The sequence below is a fragment of the Girardinichthys multiradiatus genome, chromosome 17 (genome assembly GCF_021462225.1).
Source record: "Girardinichthys multiradiatus isolate DD_20200921_A chromosome 17, DD_fGirMul_XY1, whole genome shotgun sequence".
NCBI lineage: Eukaryota > Metazoa > Chordata > Actinopteri > Cyprinodontiformes > Goodeidae > Girardinichthys > Girardinichthys multiradiatus.
In genome coordinates this window covers 26,840,164-26,860,943 of record NC_061809.1, presented here as the reverse complement: position 1 = coordinate 26,860,943, position 20,780 = coordinate 26,840,164, and the positions used below count along the sequence as shown (strand labels likewise).

Sequence of the window (20,780 nt, the reverse complement as noted above, 5' to 3'; positions counted from 1 at the left end):
AACTGGATCTTGTGTTATGCAGCCAAACAAAGTAAAGCAGGAAGAAAATGTGTCACATTTGGAAATAAGGGAGTTTGGGTAGTTTGTGCAGGAAAGTCTTGTTCTTGACAGATTACAGAGATGGGAACAAGAAATAACCTATTTCCAATAATACATGGAAAATGTCACGTTGTTGCTACAACCCCAAGTCTACTGAAGTTGAGAAAGGGCTATGTTTACCTCTCGTGTCCCATATTCTTTAACAACAGTGGCTGCTAGGGTTGTTAGTTGGGACTGTTGTTACATGCTTGCAGGCTGGATCATTCTAAGGTGGTGCAAATGCCCCAAAAACCACTGAAAATGATCTTTTTTGTATGTTTTCACTATGTAATAGAGCTCCATAAATCTCAATGGGTTTTACAGAAGCTCTGTTCTGCTTCGAATGCCAGATCTCACCAGGTCAAGCCAGGTTAGCATTGTCTTGCTGAAGTATGTAAGACCTTCGCTGAAACATCGTTGTTAGGATTGGAGAACATGTTGTTCTGAAATCTGTGCAGACGTCTCTGTAGTGGTGGAGCCATTTTATTTAGATATGCTACTCATCTCAAATATCTTTAAAATGTTTTACAATTTCTGATTTGACATGTTTGCTGTTTTTTGTTGGGAATAAAATATGGGTTGGTAAGATTTACTGCAGAATTACTGCAGTCAGATTTATTGACATTTTAGACAAAATCCCAACTTTTTTGTAATTTATGTTTTTTTGATTGATATTGCAAGAAGTCAAATGTTCCCAAAGGAACCATAAATATTCAATAAAGAAATAAATTTAAAAAGAAATAAAGGAAACAACGATTTCAATAAAGGCGGGTCTCCAGCGATTAATGATGTCGTCTACACAATGCAACCATACATGGGTTTAGACCGTTGGTAGAACATGCACATTCCACTGAGAGGCCATGTTTTTGAAATAAAACAGAAATGTAGCTTAATATAATCTTTATAAAAGTTCTTAATTTATATAACATGATGTGATGTTGCCAAACCAATCGAGTACGCATCAGGTCAAAGCAGATGTTCTACTGCACCCTGGGGCAGTAGTTAGCTCTGTTTCCTTGCGGTGAGATTCTGGATTTAAATCCTGGCCTCGGCTCGTTTGCATGCTCTCCCCATTCAAGCTTGTGTTCTCACTGGGTACTCTGGCTTCTCCCACTGTCCAAACCCATGATGTTAGTGTATTTAACTCTCTCTCTAATTGGCCCTTTGGGATGAATGTGTTGAGCTGTGATAGACGGGCGACCTGTCCAGGGCTACTTCTCACCCCGATGATATGGAGATATGCATCGAAATGGATTGAAAGCTTCAATGTTCACTAGTAATCTAATTTATTGAGATGGACATGCACATGTTCACACTTTGTAGCAGCATAGCAGATATGTATAGCTGCTGAAGTGTCAATTACTAAATATAAACATGAACACCATGATAACAAGTACAATTTTATCCACCAAATAAAACAAATCATAACCCCCCAAAGAACGTTTGCTTCTCATAACAATTAAATCAGGTTTTAGCATACTTCCATGATTTGCATGATTTTATGTTTTGCATCATATCCCAGCTTTTTTTCATTGCTCTCAGTTTATTTACCTCCAAATAATCTGTGTTAAAATCCTTTTCTCATTTTGCAAGTTCGTCTGCTGTTGCATGAATCCATGTGACTCATAATATGTTGACGGTATTATCTTACGTGCTGCAGTGGACCATTTCACAGAAGTAGCTGAGTGGAAAGAAATGGCAGAACAACCAGGGTGGGGTCAAAGTTTCTGCTCTGAAACAGATTCCCCCTAAAACACACCTTTCTCTCTGCACATGAAGTGACATAATAACCTAGAAAGTAATGGAGATAAAGTCTTGCAGCAGGAACTGTGAAAGCATCAGTGCTACGTATGTGAAAGGTGGGAAAAAACCTGCAACCTGCATCAACAGCAACGAACAAAGAAGGAAATTAAACCACAGGAGGGTCTGTGCTTCAGAGAAAGAGCTTTATTGTAAATGAGGGGAGATGACTGATGTTTGGTTTATAAAAGTCCTTAATTTAGATCTAATGCATACATATTTATGCTAATGATGACAGCTAAAAATAGGCTTTATATTTGTTATATGATTGTCGCTGCAGTTTTAGCTGCGGGTCTTTTAGTTTGTCTCTACCATCTTTGCCCATCTAGATACTGACATTTTTTGCTCATTCTTCTTTGCAGACTAGCACAAGCTCAGTTTGAGTGGAGAGCATCTGTGAACATCAGTTTTTAAGTCTTGCTACAGATTTACAGTCAGATGCAGGTCTTGACTTTGACTAGGCCATTCTAACACAAACTTTCTTTGATCTAAACATTCCTGTTGCAACTCTGGCTGTATGTTCAGGGTGGTTGTTCTGCTGGATGGTGAACCTTCACCTCCATCTCAAGTCTTCTGCAGCCTCTAATAGGTTTTCTTCCAGTATTGTCCTGGATTTAGCTCCATCCATCTTCCCATCAACTCTGGCTGGCTTTCCTGTCCCTGCTGAAGGAAAACATCCCCACTGCATGATGCTGCCACCTCTATGTTTCACTATGGATAGTGTATAGAGGGTTTTGCATGCTTTCTCATCTGAGCAGAGCACCTTCATATACAGCATGTGGCAAACTGAAAATGGGACTTCTTGTGTCTTTCCCTCACCAATGACTTTCTTCTTGTCACTCTTCAATAATATTAAATATACAGGTCCTTCTCAAAATATTAGCATATTGTGATAAAGTTAATTATTATCCATAATGTAATGATGAAAATTTAACATTCATATATTTTAGATTCATTGCACACTAACTGAAATATTTCAGGTCTTTTCTTGTCTTAATACGGATGATTTTGGCATACAGCTCATGAAAACCCAAAATTCCTATCTCACAAAATTAGCATATTTCATCCGACCAATAAAAGAAAAGTGTTTTTAATACAAAAAACGTCAACTTTCAAATAATCATGTACAGTTATGCACTCAATACTTGGTCGGGAATCCTTTTGCAGAAATGACTGCTTCAATGCGGCGTGGCATGGAGGCAATCAGCCTGTGGCACTGCTGAGGTCTTATGGAGGCCCAGGATGCTTCGATAGCGGCCTTTAGCTCATCCAGAGTGTTGGGTCTTGAGTCTCTCAACGTTCTCTTCACAATATCCCACAGATTCTCTATGGGGTTCAGGTCAGGAGAGTTGGCAGGCCAATTGAGCACAGTTATACCATGGTCAGTAAACCATTTACCAGTGGTTTTGCCACTGTGAGCAGGTGCCAGGTCGTGCTGAAAAATGAAATCTTCATCTCCAAAAAGCTTTTCAGCAGATGGAAGCATGAAGTGCTCCAAAATCTCCTGATAGCTAGCTGCATTGATCCTGCCCTTGATAAAACACAGTGGACCAACACCAGCAGCTGACACGGCACCCCAGACCATCACTGACTGTGGGTACTTGACACTGGACTTCTGGCATTTTGGCATTTCCTTCTCCCCAGTCTTCCTCCAGACTCTGGCACCTTGATTTCTGAATGACATGCAGAATTAGCTTTCATCCGAAAAAAGTACTTTGGACCACTGAGCAACAGTCCAGTGCTGCTTCTCTGTAGCCCAGGTCAGGCGCTTCTGCCGCTGTTTCTGGTTCAAAAGTGGCTTGACCTGGGGAATGCGGCACCTGTAGCCCATTTCCTGCACACGCCTGTGCACGGTGGCTCTGGATGTTTCTACTCCAGACTCAGTCCACTGCTTCCGCAGGTCCCCCAAGGTCTGGAATCGGCCCTTCTCCGCAATCTTCCTCAGGTTCCGGTCACCTCTTCTCGTTGTGCAGCGTTTTCTGCCACACTTTTTCCTTCCCACAGACTTCCCACTGAGGTGCCTTGATACAGCACTCTGGGAACAGCCTATTCGTTCAGAAATTTCTTTCTGTGTCTTACCCTCTTGCTTGAGGGTGTCAATAGTGGCCTTCTGGACAGCAGTCAGGTCGGCAGTCTTACCCATGATTGGGGTTTTGAGTGATCAACCAGGCTGGGAGTTTTAAAGACCTCAGGAATCTTTTGCAGGTGTTTAGAGTTAACTCGTTGATTCAGATGATTAGGTTCAAAGCTCGTTTAGAGACCCTTTTAATGATATGCTAATTTTGTGAGATAGGAATTTTGTGTTTTCATGAGCTGTATGCCAAAATCATCCGTATTAAGACAATAAAAGACCTGAAATATTTCAGTTAGTGTGCAATGAATCTAAAATATATGAATGTTAAATTTTCATCATGACATTATGGAAAATAATTAACTTTATCACAATATGCTAATATTTTGAGAAGGACCTGTATAGAATTATGTATCTTATTATTCATTAAATGTTGCAGCTTTATACAGTCTGGATGTACAGTAAACGCTGTGATCACACCCAGCACAGAGCACAAAGTAAGACTAACTGTGGACTGCATGTGAAATGTGTGCTTGTAAACTGTAGAATCAAAGGGTTAAGTCAGACACACACACACACACACACACACACACACACACACACACACACACACACACAGACACAGACACAACAACAACAACAGCAGCAGATAAATTTGTATGATTGCAATTAACAATATGGCTTTTATGTGATATTTAATGGTTTGTGATTTCAGATCTTACTCCAAACAGATCTTTGTAACTTCAATTTTTAACAGATTCATTTGCATTGTCAGCGACATGATAATTGTTTCAATGCTGGCTGATGATTTCTGCTCCTCAAAAGCAGCAATATTATTAACAAGTTTGAGCCAAATAAGAGTTGACCAAAGTGCAAAGTACTAAAACCCCCTTCCAGTTTTTTTGGTTGAAATCTAATTTCTATACAGCAAGTAATTAACCTGTAGAAGAATTCATGCCATATTATAGTGTAACGTACAGTGGTGGAGGCATCATGATATGGGATTTTGCACACAGCTTTATGAGCTCAAAGAAACATGCAGCATGTACTGCACATAAAACACAGCAAGTCATATAACTAAACTAGTTTCTTGTTCTTCTGATGGCTTTCGTTCTCAGATGTTTTTTGAATATATTTTTTTAAAATGTAGTCTGATATACTGTAAAGTTTTAAAAAGGAATTTAAAGTCATTTTCATGATTAACCTTACAGTAAAAGTGTGTAGTTACTATTTTAAATACTTTAACTTTTTATCATGATAATTCCCCAATTTTTGTCGTTTTACCAAATTAATTTGGCTCCCAAACATTGAACAGTGTTAGTATAGTAGGTAAAATGGGCACAGAGGACAACAGCTTAAAAAAATCCCAGTTTAAGCTTTATTAAAAACACATACAGAACTACAAAGGTAAATAACTTTATATTGAGGCACATTATTCAGGCATATGGATCCCAGGATCCCAAATAACTGAAAGACAATCAGAAGAATAAAACGTACAGAGATGGTTTTCCAACGAATAGTTGAAATTAAATCACAGGTTCATGCTTCAGCATTTGATCATGTTAAAATAATACAAACAAAATAACGCAAACACAACTGCTACAAAAAATTAGAATTACATAAACATAGTGAATGTACTCATATATATCCATACACATATTAGTAAATAGCATGTTGGAAAAAACAGGATGAAGCTTTTATTTATTTTAATACCACGTCTTCTCCACTACGCATCACAACGTTATTTATTGGTATTAAAAAATATTTTTTCTGTGGGATTTTTGTTATTCAGTTTTCTGAAAAACAGAATTATGTTTTTTTTATTGTCATTCCCTTCACCCTCCAGTGGTCATAATGTTATGCCAGTTCGCCTTATATTTACGCTATCTAATTGAAAGTCAACTGTGCACAGATTTATTACAATTACAATTTAATTAATCTACAGAATCAAGCGCCAAACAGGGATTTATTGGGTACGACGTCCCACAGATCCTAGATCAGTCTCCAGCGCAGTAAATGGACCGTGCCATCAGAAATTAAAGAGAACGTTCCAAAACGGCCCGAACAGGGGGGACTGTGACGTTTCCAACTAACACCTAGTTCCCCAAAAAAAGAGGTAACCCAACATATTATTTAGTTTAAAATTTATTTTTAAGCGTAATTATCTATAGTCATTCGTTTCCAACTAAGCTTCTATATTCAGGCATAAAATAATCAAGCGTTTGATTTGAGTTATCCCTAAAATGGACCGTACCACTTCCCAACCAGCCGTTTTGACGGAGCTGTCTATTAATTCCAGCTAATTTAACTTCCTAGAAGAGACCGAATTCCGGCGACAAGAACTAAAAGTGAGTAAATAAGTTATAGTTACTTTACTTTTCGGTTTGCCTCCTTTATATTTAGGAATTAAATTATGTCTAAGTGTTTATAGGTGAATGCTAACATTTATGACTTAAGTCCAAGATTAAAGTTTAGCTAACTGTTAGCAAGGGGGTTTTTCGTCCACAACTAAGCTAATGTTAGCATTCAGTGCTGAGGTTTAACCAGGTTATGCTGTTGTTATTAAACATTAGTCAAGGAAAAATCCACCAGAACATTTAATTAATTTATTTAAAAAATCTAAATAATTCAATTTAATTAAAAATACTTTATAAAAAATTGTTCTATTTGATAGGTCAACACAAAATAGTGCGTAATTGTGAAAGGAAGAAGATGCATAGGGTCCCAGTTAATACTTTGTTAAACCCCTTTCCAGTGCTTTTACAGCGACATGCTTTTTGTTCTTGTCTCTACTAGCTTTGTAAATCTAGAGACTGATGCTTTTGTTCATTCTTCTATTAAATCTCAATAAGGGTGGAGGACGTCCAAGTTGCAATATATTCTTAACTGAATTTAGGACTTGACTTTGACTATAATGTTTATAATTTAGTCACTAACTCAGTCTCATGTTTCTTCCTTTCTGAATGAAATTCAGCTTTTGAGGAGCAATACAAGACCTTGTCTGATGCCATTGAGCAGAAACGAGACCAAGCAGGTGAAGAAACAGGAAACAGGAAGGTGAAGACAAAGTTGGGCTGAGGTGAGGACACTCAGGTGTTAAAGCGTATGGGTATCCCCTGTTCACTCACATAAACACTGGAGTTTCACAGAAGGAAGTTCATCTCTGTTTTGAGGAAATCAGTAGTTTTCTGCTAAATATGAGCCTAAACATAAATTAATTTCTCAATGGTAAATTTCTAAAGAACTTTGGGTAAAGTCCTTTCACACTTTGTAAAATTGGTAATTCAAATGGTCACATTTAGGTTTTTAAATGCATTAAAAGCAAAAATCTTGACCTCAGATTTATAAAAGCAGGACTTCTGTCATTAGTTTAGGGAACCCTGCAGGTTGGATTTATGCAGATGGTCTCTTTAGGTCAAGATTCAAAGTATTGGACATTTTGAGTATGCATCAAAACTCTGCTCAATCGGGTCTGATCAGAATAGTGCTGATGACCTTCGCATAAATTTGAATATTGTGACATTCAGATAAAGTGGATTTTTTTAAGTTTGGACCTGGTAAACAAAGGGCAATAAAAACATTTATCTTGCTGATCTTTCAGTAGAAGCTCTAAGAAATTAAAATGTTCAGTTTTGCCACAAATATCAGGATCAGGAAATAACAGGCATCTGACCAGCTGATAGTGGTAGCTGACCCAGACCTAGAGCAGAGACTATATTAGTTGCTGCAGCTTGCTGTCTGTGTGTGATGTGACTGGCTCAGCTGTGCTCAGGTTTCTGTCACAAAGCGTCCATCTATGAGACGTGAGCTCAGGGCTGAAACACCAGTAAATAAAAGCTGCAAAGTCTGAACTTTTTGGGTATTTCTTACTTAAAGAAGGAACAAACTGTTTGATGCAGAACAGGTATAAAAGTTCTGAAAGGTATTTAGATGTAAAAGGTTTATAACGAAGTTATCTTCTGTTATTGATCTTAATTTGATGCGTAAGTAAAGTGAAATTTGTCTTCCCTCTAAAATGGATCGGTCTGTTTAGAAAACACTTCTAGATCAGAGAAACAGTTCAAATCTTTGCTAATAAACAGAACAAACAGTTTAATCATGTATGTTAGTTAATAGTTGCAAAACTGAAGTGAATCAGAAACAAACGATGCAGCTTGATGGAGAACAAGTAATGTTTCAAATACTTTTCAACATCGTTTTCAATACTGCAGGAAAAATAGAAGTTTTTGATAAAGAGAGCAGCTCTCTGATGGGACTTAGTCGGCCCAACTATCTGCTCTCATCCTGGATTACTCAATTCCACTTTTGTGAAACGAGCCTCAGAGTCCTAAATTAACAGGAATCTGGTCCACATTAGTGTATTTTACAGTCTTATTTAATTTTTGTGCTTCTATTGATTATTGTTGCAGCGAGTTTTATTTGATGGTCAAACAACCCCACTAACAGGTAGAACACGTCCATCTGAATGAGTCAGTTTTTCTGAACTTTGGAACATGGACGTTTTTCTTCACCGCTCCTTCTGGTGTGATCGAGAAAAAGCGTTTGAGGGCTGTCCCTCTACGGCAAGTCAAAAGCTGTGGTTTAACGCTGCATTCAGATGTTCCTCAGTGTAGGAAGGTGACAACAGAAGGAAGAAAGAAAAAGCCAAAAGGTCTTTTTACCATAAACTAGAGGATTGTGAAATGAATAAAGTGACGTGGTGAAGGTGTCATCACTGACCAGAGTTCAGCATACAGCATTTTCAAAGGCATTCAAAAAATATTATTATGTTGTAAAACTTTAAAACACGTGAGAGACTTGAAATGCAGAAACCTCTGGGTATTACATAGAAACAGAAGTTGAACGTGACAGTTGTTGTCAAAGCTTTATGCAGTAAAATAAATAAATCAGTTTGAATCAAAATTCATTTAGTTTTCCTTTTTTTTTTTGGTATAAAATGGAGCAGAAATGAGGGGAAAATACAGTTGGCTGGTTTGTTTACTTCTGCACTCCAGATTTAAGGTTGACTGGTTTTACTACAAAGATACAAACATACACTGATCCGTCACAAATTCACAGCTGTCCTAGAGCTTCCGTCTCCCTGAAGAAGTGTGTTTGTTACTCGAATGAACTCAAGACTCTTGTGAACTCTGTAGTCTTATATAAGAGCTTTGTTGGGCAGATTGGTTCTGTTCAGAATGGAAGACTGGAAGACTCACCCAAGGAAAATGAGCTAAAGTCCAAATCCAGCTGCCTGGAGCATCCAGTCAGCCCAAACTACATGCTCTGTGTAAAATGTAGGGCCTTTTTTCCGTTAGTGGTTGCAGCACCTCACAGCTCCACTCTGCTCGTCCTCACTCTACTCCGCACTAAACCTGCTGTTTTTCCATTGACAGCAATCAGTGAACAGCAGTCTGTTCATGTCACATTTTGACCCGGCTCAACTCCAGTAGGACCTGCTGACAAGCAGGTACCAAGAAAACCAGTACCAGGCTGGAAGAGCCAGTAATGGAAACGGTTGCAAAACGGGCTGAGTGGAGTGGAGCTGGCCATGGTAGAGCATAAGTCGGAGGAAAGTCTGTTGATGGGAGGGAATTTTCCCAACATCTATTCATGCTGCATTCAGGTACAGCTGGGAAACTAAGATGTCTACATATCAAAACAACTCCAAAGTGATTTAAACATGTTTTGTTCTTAAATATGGGTCAGTGTTATTCAAACATCCACACTGACTGCTTTCAAGCATCTGTATTGTATAATAATCTATCTATTCATCCATTGGCTATGCCTGCTCATATTTATTTATTCATTATAAGCAAATCTCCACTCAGTTCTATACTTTCCACCTTTTTAAGTTTCAGAACATAATAAAATAAAATTCATTTCAGAATTTAAAATATATTATTTGTTTATTGCTGACCAAAGCAAAAATAAATCATACATTTTTATTTATTTGTCTTGACTGAAGTGTACCAAAAACCTCATAAGTATTACCAGGACAATCTTTCTCACAGCAGCTTTCATTTCTGTCCTTAGTCACATTTATCTGGTTTTTGTTAATCATTAGTTTTAGGCTATAAAATATTTATTGTGTCATAGTTACATATTTTAACCAGATGTTAGCCACTATTATCCTTTTGTGACTGTTTTATTACATCACGAGCTGGACGGGGAAATCCCTCCAGTTGATTGGTGAAGAGAAGGGAAACCTGCTAATGTCAGTGTGATGTCACAGGATGCAGTCATTCCACTTCTTCTCACCTCCGTTTTACTCCACCGGAGAGACCATTTTTCCTTTACTTAGTCTTGCTGTTTGATATGTCTTTAACATGTTTTGTATCTATATACTCCAGGTACTTTGGAGTTTCCTTTCAGTCACCGATATCTGAAGTGAAACCTGTTGCTGCTGCAGTCGAGTTTAAATCCTGATTAGTCTTTATATGACTTCAGACACGGTGGCGTTTACTCAACTAACATCAGCTCAGAAACTCAAACTACAAACATCACACTCACTGGTTTTAGGTTTATTAACTTTTCAATTTTTATTTTATTTTTTTATATTTTTTGGAAACTTCTTTAAATCTCAGATATTCACTAAATCATTGGTTCCTAAATCGTTTAGGCCCATCCTGTCTCTAGAAGAATTTTCTGAGTCAGAAATTATTTTAAATAAAGAAAGAAATCCAAACAATATTTATTTAATATTTATCCATTTTTGTATTTCTTTTATTTTGTGTTGTTCTGTGAAGAATTGTTTAATCATTTTGTCCTTCTAATTGTGTCTTTTCAAAATGATGAAGCTATAAATTTGCACCTATTCTTTCATCAAGCAATAAAAAATAAACTGCTCCAGTTACAACATGGAAAAAAAACTAAATGTGCAATTGTTTCAGAGCCATAAAGTTAATTTGTGTTAAGAAATAAAACTAATGAATAAAAGTCAATCTTTAAATTGTTATCAATATAAATAATAAAATACATTTTGTATTTTTTTTCACGTTATTGATCATCACATATGTCTCCAACTACCACTCAAAGAATGCCTTTAGTATTACATCTGTTTTTAATTGTCTATTGGGAAGAAAAGAGGGCCCTGTCATTAATGCACTAACCCGATTTCAGAACTAAAACATCATTAATCCAGAAAGTTAAAACATGAAAAACTAACCAGGTTAATTAAAATTAACTCAGGGAAACCACTAGAAATGTTTTGATTAACAGCATGAAAAAGTCATTAGTGGTTTTATCAATAAAATAAACAGAAACTGCAAGTAACTTGGCCTTTTAATGCAGCAATAAAAATCTTTAAATGATTCAGACTGTAAGAGTTTTATACATAAAATCTGAAAGAAACAACACTGCCAATCTCTGTCACCAGCTGGTTTTTAAAACTGGGAGCTGCTTGCACAGTTAAATTATTTATACCCCTGGGAGATATAAATTTCAGCACTTTTGTTTTTTTCATTTAAACAAGAAGTTTTGCTTCTGATAGGAAATGAGACGGGAACATAAAAAAAAAAATGAAACAATATGCTTTTCTTGGCATTTAAAAAAGAAGTTAGCATGTCAGAAATGATGTAAATCCTTCTCAATAATCCGCAATCAAGCCCTCCGTACAATTGCTGACCAGCTTTTCCACTGATATTTTGTCAATTTATCTTTGCTGATGAGCTTCAAGTGTTTGAGGTTGGAAGGCCTGTCAGGTTCAAACAACCTAAAATACTTATAACATCACAAAAAGAAGAGAAAGACAAATAATTAGTTATTTTACTCGCCGCAAGGAGAACGGACAGAGATGTGCTTCAGTTACAAATCTCCTACCGCTCTGAAAACCATCTGTCCGCACCTCTCATTTTATTATCTTTGGGGCTCCCTAGTTACAAAAAACGTTGCTCTCTAAGAATGGGAAAAACAGCTGCATCGTAAACAGGTCATAAACACCATTATCTTTTAACAACACACTTCCACAGTCTCCCCATCTTAAGATCAGTGTGTTTTCTGTTCAACACAATCAGCCTTCATCTTTATGACCTCCTTCTCAGCTCCACCTCTGATCTTTGCCTGCAGACAAACTCATCACATCCTTTACTCACACAAACATCATGAAAGGTTATAAAGATTAAATAGTCAAGTTAATAGAAAAGGAAAAATATAAGATAAACCTATCTACAATTATTCCAACATTTCCCACCTGTTTATCTAATATTTGCTCATGTTCTCATATCACTTAACAGCCACTTCGTTTGGATTTTTAACTGCAAGATCATTTTTCATGAGTACAAATATAATTATACTCAGAGGTACTTACTGACATTTAAATCACAGAATCATATAGAGATGGATCTGGGTACAGGTCAGAAAAGTGGTCAGTCCCATCCTCATCATCTTCATCATCCTGATGTTTAAATAACAGATAGAGTTGGGTAACTCTGTCTTCCATAGGAGAAATAGCTGTGGTGATGAGACGGTTAAACAGAGAACGAAGGCAGGGAATACAACAACATCCACACAATGTCAAAATTGCAGCAAACACTGCAAAGGAAATTATTACTGATGATACTAAAATGTTATACTTCCCAAACACATCCAGCCAGGAATCCCACATCGAGGTATCTACTCCAGAATGCTCCTTCATTTTGCCATTTAGAGATCTCAAACCTTCTATGGCTTTAGTGAGGCTGCTATCAGCAGCAGTGTTGTTAGGTATAAATGTGCAACATTTCTCTCCAAAAATGGCACAAACTCCTCCTTTTTCAGCTAACAACATGTCCAAAGCAATTCTATTCTGGAATGTCATCAGGGAAGTTGAAGCCAATTAGTCATGAACAGTTTCAAACCCGCTTTGTGTCCAATTTCCTAGTTTTTGTACATTATAATGGATATAGTTGATCCTGTCTACGTTTTTGTTCAACATACACCACCAACAGATACTTGATTCAAATCCTGCAGCTACTTGATCAGTTAATTTATCTTCATCTATAGTATCTATGTATGTAGAGTCTCCCTCAGTCTGCCAAGCTGCTGCTCTGCACTTTCTATCACACCAATCATGTGGGTTTACACTAGATCATCTACTACTTCATCTACTGACATAGGATATACTGAAACTGGTAACAATAAAGTAATTAGAGCACAGAGTCCTGTTACATTTGAAGGTGATTAATCAAACAACCTGTCGTCATCACACCACCACCAAATGTCTCCTCTAGAGACTGGTTTAAAATACTTATTTACTTTTATAATTGTAGTACATCATACTGCAGTGAGATTCCCCAATTTATTGCCTCTCTCTGTCATATTTATATATGTGTAGTTTCCAGTGGTGACCCGTTTATGGAATACTAATTTATCCTTATCTGTTGTACCGTATTTTCCGCACTATAAGGCGCACCGGATTATAAGGCGCACCTTCAATGAATGTCCTATTTTAGAACTTTTTTCATATATAGGGCGCACCGGATTATAAGGCGCATAGAATAGAAGCTACTGCAGTCAAACGTTTGACTGGGGTTGCGTTATGCATCCACTAGATGGAGCTGTGCTAAAGAGAGTTTGATGCACTAAATCAAACGTTAGTACTGTTAACCTTTCCTGTTTCTGTCCCCTGACCGTAGTCTGATGACACAGGGGAGACGCTTTCTCCAGGGCCGAAGTTACTAGTTTCCTCGGGGTTAACTCCCTCACTCATACGTTGCTGAGTTGAGCATGAAGAAACAGCATCAAAACACTGAGTTGTTGACGAGATTCGGGGTTCTTTTTAATGACTTTGCAGCACGTAAAAACACAGGGCTTACAGACTCATACACCGCTGCTCCGGTCGCCGTCTCTACCCACCCCACACACACAATAATACCGACGTCACTCCTTCACTCTTGATTCTCAGCTACGGCAGCACACAGCGCCACCTCTGTCTGGAGGAGTAATGTCAACATCTTCCATACACACACACGAAACATACACCCCACACACTGAGCTTCTAATCACATATAGTTCAGGCAATTCCTGCAACAGTACATTCAAACGTTATACACACACAAGTGGTGTTGGACTAGGAGTAAGCACAGTACAAGTGTTTACCACTATTACTTCGGCGACGCCCCTGACTACGGTAGCCGTAATGCTGCAAGCGGTGCGGCTTTGTAGTTTACCAGTCGTACTGAAACATTTTGACAGAGCGCCGTGTACAACCAGTATGGATCAACGAATTAACCAATTGATCCATATATAAGGCGCTCCGGATTACAAGGCGTAATGTCGTTTTTTGAAAAAATTTAAGGTTTTTAAGTGCGCCTTATAGTGCGGAAAATACGGTAATTACAGGAAAAACAGAATCCCAGAGCTGACACATTTCATTAAAATTAGTTTGATTCATTACTTCCATCATACAGAGTTGTGGTATCACAGCTGGAATTACTTGTAATAAAAACCTGGGACCCAAACACACAACACAATCTCTTTTAGTCATGTTAGCCGCTTGCTCTACCATCAATAACCAGTTATTATTTGTTCCTGATACTCCAGTAGTAACCTGGAACCAGTCATCTGTGGTTAAGTTTCCTAACATAATTTTTACTCTCTTCGCTGTGGTCTTAGGGGAGAGAGTCGTTTCAGTTTTTACTTCACAAACAAAAAGGTCAAAATTTGGGTCTGATCCTGAAACCCAAACCCACAGGAGAAAACCCCAACATTTTCCTCCTGATGTAACGTAGTCGGGAGGACATAAAGAGTTATGCGTGAGGTTAATTGTTACCTGGATTACATTATCAGCTTTATGGAGCTTAAACAACTTCTTTTGATGACTAGCATAAGCAGTGGTGCACCACTCTGGTGTCCGATTATTTCCTTCATCAGCTACCATCATGGACCATGAGGTGTCTCTTCTATCATTAGTTAAATACCATTTATAACTTCTATAATCCTGTCCTTTCCTTCCTCGTTTGGTCAAGTTAATGAGTGGGATCAGCACCACAGCTGTGGTTTTAGATTTCACGCACACTTGAATACCATAAGTATAAGAAGTTTGTTTAGTACACATAGTTAGGTTATCTTGCCTTCCTTGATTTAACGCTACTTGTTTCATATGACTCATAGCAGGTGTTATTACATTCTTATTTATCTTGACTGGTTCCCAGAAATACCAGAAAAATAAGAAAATCAATATGAGGAAAAATATAAATACCCAGCAACGAAAAGCATTGTTCATCCATCTAAAAGTCATTTTGGCTGACATTTTGACTCCTCTAAATGGTTCCAGTGTTTTAATTTTCTTCACTGACTTTCGGGTCTCTCCAGCCTCTAAATGTCTGGGTCCACCCTATTATCAGTCTGTAAATCACTTCCCCTGATGAAGCTTTCAACCAAAATGACCTTTTAACAATGTATAAGGTGAATCCAGGTTGATCTCTCAGTTATGTTTAATGCTGTAGGAGTGGTTAATAATACCTAATATGGATCCTCCCACTTAGGTGAATAACAATGTTTCTTTTCTACACTCATTATTAACACCCAGTCTCCTGGTTCCACTAGTTGGTTTTCCTGCTGGGAAATAAAACATTCCTCATTAGTTTGATTTTGTTTCTGTTGTTTTTCTAACATACACCTCATATAATCAGCTAGATTAGCTTCTGTGGTAATCTGTATGGTCTTCCAAATAACGTTTCATAGGGTGTTAACCCTGAGGTGCTTGTAATGTTTATATATAGTTTTACTAGATCCAGACACTGTGTCCATGGTCTTCCTGTCTCTTCAATACACTTTTTCAGGCGGTTCTTTATAGTCCCATTAAATCTTTCCACTAATCCAGCACTTTGAGGATGGTAAGCGCAATAGTTTCTCAGAAACATAATTCCTATTTTCTTTATTATTTGATTTACAAAATGGGCTCCATTATCACTATATATTTTCTCTGGAATCCCACATCTGGGAATAATATCTTTACACAGTGCTTTTGCTACAGTCAAGGCATCTGGATGTTTAGTTGGAAATAGTTTTATCCATTTAGAAAATGCCTCTATAATGACTAAACAGAACTTTTTCCCTTCACTTTAGTTTAACTCAATAAAATCCATATGAATTGTTTGAAAGGGGTATCTTGGTTTTGGAAATGATCCCCTTCTTGGTCTTAAATTCCCTTGTGGATAATGTTTTGCACGTTAAACATGTTCTACAAAAATCTTTTGAATAAGAATTAAATCCATATGTTGTATAATATTTATGTATCTGTCCTACCATTCCCCCTGTTGTGACATTGTGAAACACGATGGCTCAATATTGCCGCTCATTTATATAGGTTCTTTGGTAGGACAGGTTTATTATCTGGTCAAATATAGTTTTCATCTTTTAATGCAGCTCCATACAGTAAAGTTGACATGCAGGACAGATGTCTAGCAGGTCATAGAAAGGTCATATTTGTTTGCAGTAATAATGCTGAAACTGCACAGGGAACTCTTAAGGTTAAAAGGTGAAACAACACTATTGTAGCACTGACTTCAACTGCCATGGAGGCAGCAATTACAGCTCTCACATAATATGGTTACACACACGCAACACTATCTAGTTCTGAAGAGAAATAAGCTAATGGTTTCATTTTATCTCCATGTTGTTGAACCAGAACTGAAGTCATAAAATGTCCTTTGCAATCTACCATCTGAACAAATGGTTTACTATAGTCTGGTAATGCTAAAGCAGTACTGGAAACTAGAACTTGTTTTATGTTGGTAAATGCTTCTTCAGCTTCTACACTCCATCTTAGTTCAGACGTCATGTTCAGCTCTTCCTCATACATTAGTTTGTTTAATGGAGCTACTATTTATGCATAATTTGGCACCCAGTTTCTACAATAATTAGTTAGTCCAAGGAAGGACATCATTTGCTTTTTTGTTACTGGTTTTGGAACATGTAATATTGCAGTCTTTCTTTCTTCTACAATTGTGCGTCCCCCTGCGCTAAGATTGTGTCCTAAGTATTTAACCTCATTTTTACACAACTGAAGTTTCTTTTTAATGACTTTGTGGCCCTCTTCTGCTAAATGTTTTAATAATGCTATTGTGTCATTTTTACAGGTCTCCTCATCAACATATAATAAACCCTGACTACCTCCTGGAGGGTCAAACTTGGCCATACTTGCAGTCATTACCTGAGAGTATATAGTTGGACTTTCATAGTAGCCTTGAGGTAGTCTGGTATAAGTATATCTTTGTCCCTCAAAGGTGAATGCAAACCAGAACTGCCTATCTTTATCTATAGGTAGAGAGAAAAATGCATTGCTTATATCAACTACAGTAAATATTCTATCATCTGGTCTTAGGGAATTTAATAATGTATAAGGATCAGGAACACACGGTGCTCTCTGAACAACTGCATTATTAACTGCCTGTAAGTCTTGTACCATGCACCATCCTGTTGATGGAGCTTGTTTTTTAACTGGAAAAATGGGGGTGTTACCTGGTGAATCCTCACATTTTATTATCACCCCTGCAGTTATTAAATCCTTTATTATTGGTTTTATTCCTTCACGTGAATCATGTTTCAAAGGGTATTGTTTTACTCTGGGCCTGTATTCTGTTTTTGCTCTAATTTGAAGGTAACGCTCCTTTTATTAAACCCGCATCAGTAGGGTCTTTTAACCATAACTTATCAGGGACTTCATTCAAGAACTGTTCCTCCTGTTCAGTAAGGAATATTTCTCATTGTTGCTTTGTATGCAAATGTTTCCCTTCCTGTACTGTCACTGTCCAGAATAATAGCTTCCTAGTTAATCCTGTGGATGCACTGATTTCTGTATTCATTGTTGTTGCAAACCAGTCTGTAGCATCTTTTCCCCTCTGCACTATTCTTCTCATATCAGGCCACTTGAGTTCTTTATCCTTGAATAAAGATATGTGTGGAGGTGTACACATTTTGCAGAGCTTCCTAGTGTCTTCCGCTAACACTACTTCAGCAACTGACGAACTGTTCCCATCTGTATAAACATAAGTTACCATAACCTTTGTAGGGGTTACTTTAGTTAATGCTTCTTCATAAGTTTTATCTGGTCCAGGAGTATTTTTATACCACATGGTAAAATGTAGATCATCTGGTGTCATCTGATCTTGTAGTCGAGTAATGACATTTCTTCCTTCTGTTAATAAAGCTGTCCCTACGTCTAGTGGTGGCTTATTTGGAACATCTAGTGAATAATGGTAATAAGGTGGTCTCACTCCTTTTAACACGAAATAATCTCCTTGGCTGAGTTCTGCTTTTCTCTTTACTACAATATGTCCTTCTGAGGTCTTAATTAATGCTAACCCCAGATGTAATAATCCATCTCGTCCCAATAGATTCACCGGACACTCAGGGAACATTAGAATAGATAGCTGACATGACTGTCCATTGGGATCTCTTATCCAAACTGGTTCAGACTCACAGACTTGTGTCAATTTCCCACTAGCTGACCTTACTGTTATTTGCTGATCACTAAGTCTGGAATTTGGGATTGTTTCTCTACAGGTGGTCCTGCATGCTCAGTATCACAAAGAAAAGTAATTGATTTTCCATTCAACAGTAAGGTAACTTCAGGTTTTATGCTATCTAGGGAGAGAAGGTCCTGGAAATTGAGGAGGACATCCTGCCCCTGTGTTTCTGGTTTTTTGTTTTTATCGGTGTTTGAGGTACTAGGAATAATTTCACTTGTTTTCTGTCCTAGTCATTCTGAATTATTATTTCTCCTCTCAGGACAGTCTCTGATCAGATGTCCTTCTCTCCCACAACACCAACACCCTGAGGTGTATTGTCTGTAATTTCCTCTACTCCTCCTTTCTGACCCCTGCTGTTTTGTCCTCTGCCTCTAAATCCTCCTCTTCCTCTGTTGTTCTGATCATAAATCTGTTCTTCTTCTTCTTGCTGAAAAAAGGTGCTGGCTATCTTTTTCTGTTTCTTATCCTTCATAACTTTTTCTGCATGGAGGGCATGATTAACAGTCTTCTAGATTTGCTGTGGGGAACCCTATAAAATGTCTCCTTACTCAGGTATTAATTGCATCCCTGGAACCAGCATGTAGTGCATTTTTTAACTGCTGTCGATAAGCTCCTTGCTCGTTTTCATCTTCTTGTAAACCACTATGTATTTTAAACACTTTTATCAGTCTAATCCTATATTCTTCAAAAGGTTCTTCCTCTTTTTGTTTCACTCTGGCTATTTCTGCGTAGTCAGCTCTGCGTCTGTATCTAACTGTAAGCCTATCGATTAATCCTCTCACTCTGTTTGTTAGTTCCTGGTCATTATGTGCAAGTACTGCGTTATTGTGTATAGGGTTCCAATTTCTCCTAACGTGATGCCAGTCAGTTCCTGTGACTGTCATCCATACTTGTTGAACTTCCTCACCATTCAAATGATAAGATCTCCTAAGACTCTCCAAATCGTCTCCATACTGAATGGGATCCTCTCTGGGGGACGTTACTTCCTCCACAGCCTTTTTAACATCCTCCATTGTCCATGTTCTATATACCAAAATGGCAGGAGGTTGATTATTTTCAACGTTTGGATCGGTCACAGGTATCATGGGATATGCTTCTGCTAGACTAGGGTTTTTGTCATGAGATAATTTAGGAGCTGTGAGGACTACTCTTGGGGAGTGAGTTAAAGTTGGAGAAAAAGTTCTCCCATATTGTCTAGTCCATCTTAGGGAGATTTTATTAGATCTAGTCTGCAGTGGAGTGGGGTGTTCAGGTGGTGGATCTTGTAGGGGCAAACCTGGATAAATAGATGAGGTTACAGCTGTTGCATGTACCTGTGGTTGCTCATCTATCTGTTCTTCCTGCTGTTGCTCTCCTTGTGGTTGTATAACTGTATTTCCTGGTTGTCTCCGTCGAGCCCAACACACCCAGTCTCATTATCTTCTGCTCTATGAAACAATAATTGTTTCCTATGATTTTCTTCTTCCTTTTCTTTCTCCTCCTCCTTACGCTTCTTTACTCCTTCCTCTCTCCTTTTAGCTACTTTTAACCAATCATCTACATCCTCATAACCTTCTTTTTCCATTTTTCTTGGGTCACGTTTTGTTCTTTTAATTATTGCATCCTGTAGATTGACTAATTTTTGAGAGTTTAATCAACCATCATAATTATATGTGGTTATCCATTTTTCAAAATATTTTAATTTATTCGGATCTTGTGCTTCTATGAACTTCCAATCTTTGCATTGTAATTTGTTTTTTAGTTTATTTTTACTCGCCCCTTTTCCCATTTTTTAAATTTTTTTTATTTGGTCCAGCATATAAATACCTAGGGTATTCTAAATACTGGATTATTCTGCTCAGTAGGGTGACAGAAAATCTCCTTTTGTGGTAATTCTCACTTCAATTCTTTCGAGTGGAGAAATCTTGCCGTTGCTTCCACAAAAGTTAGTCACTTTCAATCCTACTGCTTTGGTATGAGGCAAAACCTAGTGGTTTAAATCCTCCATTCATTTCTCACATTCACACATTTAAACGTGGAATTTTCTTAGTATTTTTTCTCAATTACAGTAAGTCTGTAGTGGAGAGTGCCATCTGTTTTGCCATGATTTGTTGGGGTAGCAGCATTACAACCAGTGACTTAAAAAAAACTCAAGAAGCTGATAAAGATGGCTGGTCCAGTTCTGGGACTGCTCTGAAACATATGGAGATGATTCTGTAAAGAAGGTTTCTTCATATAATGTAGAACATTATTGACAACCCAGAGCACCCTCATCGCAGTGTCATACAACAATAGATTGTCTTCAGTCAGAAGCTTCTTTGACACAATTGTAATACAGAAGCTCCTTCCTGCCCACAATCATCACCATCTACAACTGCTCTTTGAAAAAACCTGCATGAGTTACATTTAATTTCCGATTG

The 20,780-nt window shown here is 37.7% G+C and overlaps 1 long non-coding RNA gene across 1 annotated transcript in view; it reads left to right on the top strand.

The window, feature by feature from the left end:
• The first annotated feature begins 5,929 nt into the window (after nt 1–5,929).
• LOC124882699 overlaps nt 5,930–20,780 on the top strand; it is a 102,837-nt gene continuing 87,986 nt past the window's right edge. Inside the window, exons 1-2 of the long non-coding RNA XR_007041972.1 lie at nt 5,930–6,297; nt 6,924–7,028. This is a non-coding gene — a long non-coding RNA (uncharacterized LOC124882699). The remainder of the gene's footprint in view (nt 6,298–6,923; nt 7,029–20,780) is intronic.